At 48.7% G+C, this 7,803-nt stretch overlaps 1 protein-coding gene across 1 annotated transcript in view; it reads right to left on the minus strand.

Moving 5' to 3' along the window:
* The window catches only part of LOC135388379 (zinc finger protein OZF-like), a 201,478-nt gene extending 193,894 nt beyond the window's left edge, over nucleotides 1–7,584 (minus strand). Inside the window, exons 1-2 of the mRNA XM_064617922.1 lie at nucleotides 7,377–7,584; nucleotides 5,375–5,487 (exon numbers count right to left, since the gene is read on the minus strand). The gene's annotated coding sequence lies outside the window, so the exon portion shown is untranslated. The remainder of the gene's footprint in view (nucleotides 1–5,374; nucleotides 5,488–7,376) is intronic.
* Between the last annotated feature and the right edge of the window lie 219 nt (nucleotides 7,585–7,803).

Here is a 7,803-nt window from a genome sequence, read left to right on the forward strand (position 1 = left end):
GGCCACAAGTAGACGAAACCAAACGTCTTTTTCGGAGCTGGAGGCCCAGGAAGCAGAATTCAGCTTGGGTCGTAGTAATGCAATGTCCAAGTTTCCAAGTCTCCAGGCTTTGTTCACGCTTTGTAAACTTGGGCATTGCATTGCTACCACCCAAGCTAAATTCTGCTTCCTGTGCCTCCAGCTCCGAAAAAGACGTTTGGTTTCGTCCGTTTGTGGCCATCTACCCCAGGACCTACCTTGGATTGAGACTTCGTGTTGTGTCTGTCCTTTCGTGTTCCCTCTCGGGGTTTTACATTATGCATCATCTTCACCAGCTCGCTTGCTTCCTAGCCATTTTTTCATTACCAAAATGCAGTTTATTTGAAATAGTATCAATTACTTCTCTCTCTTCCTCTCTCTCTGATTCTTTTTTTTTTTTCTTGTTGCTGTTGTTGTCGTTCTTGTTGCAAAATATAGGGCATGTTACGTGACTACTGGGGCTTTTGCCTCTTTCCAGGTACCTCAACTGGTGACTCCAAGCTTATGCGACACCATAGTATAATGTGGAAATGACGCAGGCGAGCACGTATCGCTAGTTTGTGTCCCTCAGTCTCGGGGTTGATTATGAATGTATTACATAGTATTGTAAACCTGGTCGAACAATAAATGTGTTAAACAACAAACAGTTATCAGAAATACATACGATGTGCAGAATACGTTGCAGTTGAGTTTCTGTAGGCATGGTTGTTGTTAATACTAGCTGTTCACATTTACGACGTGCTGAACACTGAATACATCATAAAACCCAAATTCTCGCGTGAAACATATTCTTAAACAAACAATAAGTCCTTTGACGGAAGGAAATACGGCGTCTGTGGACCACGAAATGCAGACTAAGTCAGAATCGCTTGAAAGCGCGAAGCTGCTTTGAACAATAATAGTAATGGTAATGGACACAGGGGTGACACAAACCCGCCATTGTTGTAACTACCCTCAAGCGGGTGCTTTTGGCAAAACTGCCATCTTGTCCTGGTCGCACGTCATAGAAAACGTCACTTTCAGGTCATGTGACTTTGTTTATATGTCGTTTTGTCGCTTACGGACATATTTTCGCCGTCATAACACCAAGAGATTACCGTATTTTGCTAGCGTAAACTATGCGGTGCTTCTTCCGCAACATGGTTGCCCATTTCTCCTTAGTTTAAGTACATGGCATCGGCTCGCTAAGTCTTAACGCGCAGTCGTCATCACATCTTTGGAAGTCAACAATACGAGGCTTTGTGTGAAAAACTGCGCGTTTTACTGCAAGATTATCGGATAAAAATAATTACCGTGATCGAAAAACATCCAAAACGTCGTCCAGAAACAACAACCGCATTGTTTACAAACGGCTTGGCCGCCGATCACGGGCGCCGCCATCTTTAAGGTCACGTGCGCCTTGACGTTTGCTGTGACGTGCGACCAGGACCTGTCCAGGATGCATTGCGTTCGCCCAGCACGCTTTCGTCTACGGAGGAATACATTGGATGCCACCCCTGTGGTAATGAAGAACACGGAGTTGAAACAAGGTAAAACGAAACTTTAGACCATATTGTAACGACGACGAGGGCGGCGGGCCCATGCCACCACGCGCGGCCATTCCCATTGTACCATTCTCATTCTGTCCATTAAACCATTGCCATCACCACGCTGTGCTGCACGTATCATTTGGTGGAGGTGCGGGCTATCCTCCTTCGCAAACGCTCTTGTCGTGGCCATCGACGCCCCAGCCCCGACGAGACACCAGCCCTTATGACGAAACGACGACGCCCCGAAGATGCCCCAGCCCCGAAGACGCCCAACGACGCCCACGACGGCAGCGCACAGTGGAGGATACCCTCGGCCCGGACCCTGTACAGGCAGCACAGCGTTCACCAAGCCCAATTCACCAGCGCCCCATCGTCAGCCACCTGTCCACCCTTTGTGCGTCACCATCATGCATCTCCATCGTCCGCCGCACCGTTGCCTTTCTCATCACATCGTCCACCCATCTTCCCGCCATCTGCGTTGTCTCGGACCTTCTCCACCTGCCCTACAGCCCCTGCCCCCTGCTGACCCTGACGTGCCGCGCCCGGGGGTCGCGCCTTCGGAAGGGGGCAGTGTAACGACGACGAGGGCGGCGGGCCCATGCCACCACGCGCGGCCATTCCCATTGTACCATTCTCATTCTGTCCATTAAACCATTGCCATCACCACGCTGTGCTGCCCGTCTCAATATAGTCTTTTACACTAATAATTCGTACAAACAAATCGAGCAACAAAGGGGGACACCTTCCAAATATCACAGTCGCACTTCACAACGCAATTGCTTTGTTATCAGATGTCAACGTGTAAATATAATTGCAACGCCAGGCTACCACCAGAAACTTTCCACTGGTAGAGCGATACCACCAATACAACGTTGCGGTGAATCGCTAGAGGCCCACGTATCACTTCAGCAAAATCCTCATAGCCACGGAGATGGGTGCTTAGGTTCCTTGTTGTGAACGGCCGCCGAGCAGAAGACGAACGATTACGTTCGACGACAAAGTACAGCTCACATGTCACACCTGCCAGCGCAAGTGTAGCAAACGATTCACACACAAAAAGCTGTTCATTATAGCGTGTTATCCGAACGCCTGCAACGAAGAGAAACGTAATGCTTCACACCTCAGACGCGACCAGAGAACTTGTGACCTTGTAGGTGCGACTCGCAGGCTCCACTCCACTGCGCTCACGGCTGGGAGCTGGGGCGAGCGTTAGTTGGCATTGCGTAACACCGGTGACGTAACGGGGACCAGCAGCACAGTCCGCATAGCTGCTCGATCCACAGGAGAATGCGTGCGGGAGAGGAGGAATGCGGAAGAGAAACTTGAAGCGCGCGCTTCTCACAGAGTGGAGCGATATCGCCCGGAAAATTTTCTGGCATATTAGTTTCTCGGCGGGAAGAACCGTTCCCGGGAACAAACAATATGGGGGGTTCGGGAAATTTCATAGTCCCTTTAAGATGATGAATGAGGAGCTTCAACGCCAGAGGTGCTAGTCTACCTCATTGCTGGTGGTGATGTGGTGAATGAAACAATGAGCTCCTTCACAATAAGGATCGAAGTCCGATTGTGTCCAGAAAGGTCAAAAGAGCTTTGACGCAGAGCGTTGGTGGGCTGGATTCGGCCAGGGACTATTGATTCCGGCTAACTCTTACTACGCCAAACTGCTGATCTTGGCTGCACATCGTCAAGTGCTGCATAGCGGTGTGCGCGACACGCTTGTGCAATTACAAGAGAGGTTTTGGGTCATTCGTGCACGCCAGCAATTTAAATACGTTTTAAAGGATTGTGTGGCCTGCAAGAAAAACGACGCCAGACATGGGGATCAGAACGAAGCATAAATTCCAGCTGATCGTTCGTCCATGTCTCACCCGTTTCTAGTAATAGGTGTCGCTTTTGCTGGACCAATCACCATAAAACAACGCAGGAAGTCTTACGCAAGGGCATACATCGCTTTGTTTACGTGCGTCGTAACGCGAGCGGTACATCTGGAACTGTGCGAGGATATGTCCGCTGCTACATTTTTGCAAGCATTCCGCAGATTCTCAGCACGCAGGGGACTCTGCCACACCGTGTACAGTGACAACGCAAAGTCGTTTAAACGTGTGTCTAAAGAACTTCGTGACGTATTTCGATCCGTGAGGGACTCGTTGGTTCAAGAACTCCTCCTCCTCCAGCGCTGGAAATTCGTTGCAGAACGAGCTTGTTGGGGTGGCTTTTATGAGCGCCTAGTACGTTCGGTCAAGTCAGCCATCAGGAAGACCCTCTCAAGGCAGGTAATAGGGTTCGTAGCAATGGAGACCTTGCTCACTGAAGTAGAAGCAGTGATCAACTCGAGGCCCATCACCTTCATTTACAGCGAAGCGAATGAGTCTATTCCCCTTACGCCAGCTGGTATGATAACCGGCACAATCTAACGTCTGACAGCACAATCCAACTCGTCGGCACTTTCCTCTATGGGCATTCTTCATGACACTGCCCTGTCGGTAGAGCTCTTGACGCGCATGTGGAGCAGACGCCAAGAACATCTTCGGGCGCTATGGATCCGATGGCGCAAAGAATACCTCGCTGAACTCAGCGCTCAGCGTATCATTCGCAGTGTCTCAGAGGTTCAGATCTCAAGTCCGGTGACGTCGTGCTCATTGAAGATCCCAACCGGGGCAGGCTTCAATGGAATCTGGTGGTAATCGAAAGCGCACTCCCAAGTTCAGATGGGAAGGTCCAGGCTTGCATTCTGAGAACGTCCAATAAGGCTCTGCTTAGAAGACCGATTCAGCGTCTGTACAAGATCGAGACTGGGACAGCGCAACCACCATCGAATCACGCAACAGACTCATCGTCACGGGCGGCAAGCTGTTGAATGTCCCAAAGAAGACGACAGCTCATTACGTCATCGCTCGCGTCACCATTCGTGGTCGCTACCGCGCGACCGTAGCTCGTTCATTCCTTCACTTGCTCTCGGCGAATAAACGTCGTGTCATCATCCTTGTTCGCTGTCCTGTCTTTCACAGGGACCAAGCAATCTTGATAGGGAAAAGAGGCGAGAGACCAGCTGACTAAAAGACCCGGAGATGGCAGTTCGTGAAGGTTGGTAGTTGAAGAAGAATGTGCTCTAGATCCACTAGAGCACCGCAGTGACAGCATCTGGGAGAGTCAACTTGTCTCAAGCGATAACGCCACCGAGCTTTAAAAGCCACATAAAGTCGCATTCGGTGAATTAATGCAGCATCTTGGCAAGGGTTATTTCGTGGCATGCGGAAAGCGAGCGTTGGATGAACTCTGCTGAACATATATGGAGGGAGAATGTCAGTTCTCCATTAGCGGGAAGCCAGGGGTGTCACGAGGAGTCGCAAAAATAAATTAATAAGTCTCGCTTAGTAGCATCTTGTCCGTCTTGTCCTTACGTTTCAGCCGTCTACGTCGTGCGACTCAGTCGCAATTGACCTTCTGGGAGCCCCTGCGTGGAGAGAGTTAGCGGAAAGGGCGAGAGCCCGGTATATTAAAACCTTCGAAGTATCGCAGTCGTCGAAAAATCCAGACAGCCGCGGGATTTGAAAGACGCACCTTGCAATTATCGGTTCCACGTAAGTGTTTATGTCCCAGGCAACTTGAGGTGTCGTGTTGTGTTTGTCTTTTTGGATGTTCCATCCTTTCCACCACATGAAATCACTTTTTTGCTACGTCAGCATTGCACACGCAAAACGATAGATCCACTCAAATTCACCATTATAGTTCATTTATCTCCTCCATTTACTTTCCAGGTCAGGTCGATAACTTATATGGGACGCCCCTCGTACATCATGGCACACAGTAGTAACAGATATTCTTACCTGCTAAATAATTGCTTTCGACTGCATTCGCAACCTTGGAGCTAGCACACTACCTTCGGCCGTCACGCCTTCTCCGCACTGTACGAACTTGTCCGCGGACGGCTCCAGGTTCACTAAAAACGAGAAAGCGGCTAAGCGTGCGAACGCTCCGACACCATTCGAAACGATGCCAAACATCGTTCGTTATAACCGTTCATTGAAAAACGATGGGATAAAACTCCCTCACGGAACTGGTCAAGGAAATAGAATCAGAGTGTCATAACGAGAGGATAGAGAGGTAGCAAGCGAGCTGGTGGTATAGATCCATAACTTAAAAACCCGAGACTAGGCGAGACTTGTCTGTGTTTGTCGTTTTTTTGTCCCCTAGTCTCGGGTTTTTAAGTTATGGATTTAAGGGAGTGTCATGTCACAGAAAGTTGATTTCATAGATGTGCTGGAAACAGGGGAAGAAACCGACACTGACATTGTGTGTGTGTGCGGGGGGAGGGGTTCTTTCTCTAGCGCGTACTTTGAATTGAATTGGCTGTTTATTGCAACAATGGACAATGGTAAAGGTACCGAACACGTGCAGCCTCATAGTAGTTAGTACTAGAGTAAGGAAGAGGGAAAATCTAACTTATAAACTTGATCCGCCACTGGTAGGGTTTGAGCATGGAATGGACACTCCGGGGTGTTGGTTTCTATGAGATGTGGTTTTGCGTAGGGAAATGTGGCACCCGTAACTGCTGGCTTTTCTTGCGCCTTTTCGACGAGTACTTTGAGGGATGTTGAAAGGGCGGGGGGGGGGGGGGGGAGTGCTGGGAATTTTCTTGGACCCTCTCGGGTTCCGCCGCTGCTTGTTCAGAGAGTTTTTGTAAATGGAGTTGGGCTGTTCTGAGGCACTATCCAACGGAAATATTTTACGTGGTCGCTCCCCAGAGTGTTCGTAAATTAAGCAGGGTATAGACCGTAAACAATCTCATTGCTCGTCTTTATGTGCCATGAGCGCTGCATGCTGTGGCGGACGGAATTGAAGAGCATCCATTATCCATACGGTCTAATATACCCAAGTACCGGGGCTGAGTATTCAGTTGCTTCACTCGAAAGCGGCGAAATACTAGACACGATTCAAGAAGCCACCCGCAAGTAAGTGACATAAGTAAGAAATAATTTAAAAAAAACGGTACACATGAACATGGCTTGACATAGACGATAATGTTTCTACGATTCGACGCGTACACAGCTGACTCATATGGGGTAGACAATCGTTGAAGGACAATCAACAATTACGCAAGATGATCATGCGTGTTTCATGCGAGTGATTCTTCAAATCCTGTCAAGATTTGCCTCACAATTAACGCCGCAACACGGAATTCCCGACATCCTGCCCTGCCTCGTTGGACGAAAGGGGGGGGGGGGAAGAACTTGTCATGTCCCGACTTCCACAACTTAGAACACTGGGGACACGCTTCCACAGCCTGGGACCAGACTTCCACAACTTGGACACAGGGGCAGAGACATTGTGCCCCGGCCCCCTCCGGCATTTCGAAAACTCTCCGCCTATGTTCCTCAACATTTTTCTCAACAATTTTGCTCCTCCTTTACGTGGTGGGACACGTGGGACATTCCTTGCTTCCTTCGATTCTCTTACTTCATTCTGACATTTTACACGTGACATCACTATCTTATGTTACTCTGCTATAGCAGGAACTACACGCTGCGAGTAAAGCAAAAATGTCAGGTTTAAATAAACGTATCTCCCCTCCGCTCAGGTTTAACATCCAGAAACATTTGACCGTGGAAGTGTCCGAACATTCGAAAGCCTAAAATATGGAAATTAAAAATAATTTAGAGTAGAATCATTAGAATTTAAAGCGGATATCATGACGCCTGCAGGTCTTGGAACAGTGAAATTAATTAAAGGTTTGCCTTTCTTAGTTTCACTTTAGGAGGCGCACCAGGGTTTTGGGCAAGAATAACGAGGCAGCAGTTAACGTATATTTGATGTAGTGGCATAACTTACTTGTGAAATGATGATCCACAAACCGACCATCCTCTGTATCGCTCGCGGAAGTTCTCTCACGACATAAAACCCCTGCGTTTTTTTTTTCCCTTCTTTTTTAACGGTAAAGGAAAGAACATACACCGGCTTGTTGTGCGTTAAACCACAATAGCTGATTTTATGTTACGCTAGCCCAACGTAGCGGGCTGGAAACGAGCGTCCGCCCCACCCGTCGTCCTCTTCTTTCGAGCACGCGCGCTCACTTTATCACATGGCCTAGGCCTAGCCAAACCCTAACCAACGCTGGCCTAACGTCTCCATCCAGCCATCCAGCATCTACGTTACCTTACCTTACCTTACCTTATTTTTAAAAAGGTACATTCGTCCTACATCCGTCATCCGTTCCTACTTTCATCAACAAACTAACTTTAAACGACTTTATGGTTTT

This window comes from Ornithodoros turicata, chromosome 3, assembly GCF_037126465.1.
Source record: "Ornithodoros turicata isolate Travis chromosome 3, ASM3712646v1, whole genome shotgun sequence".
NCBI classification, from domain to species: domain Eukaryota; kingdom Metazoa; phylum Arthropoda; class Arachnida; order Ixodida; family Argasidae; genus Ornithodoros; species Ornithodoros turicata.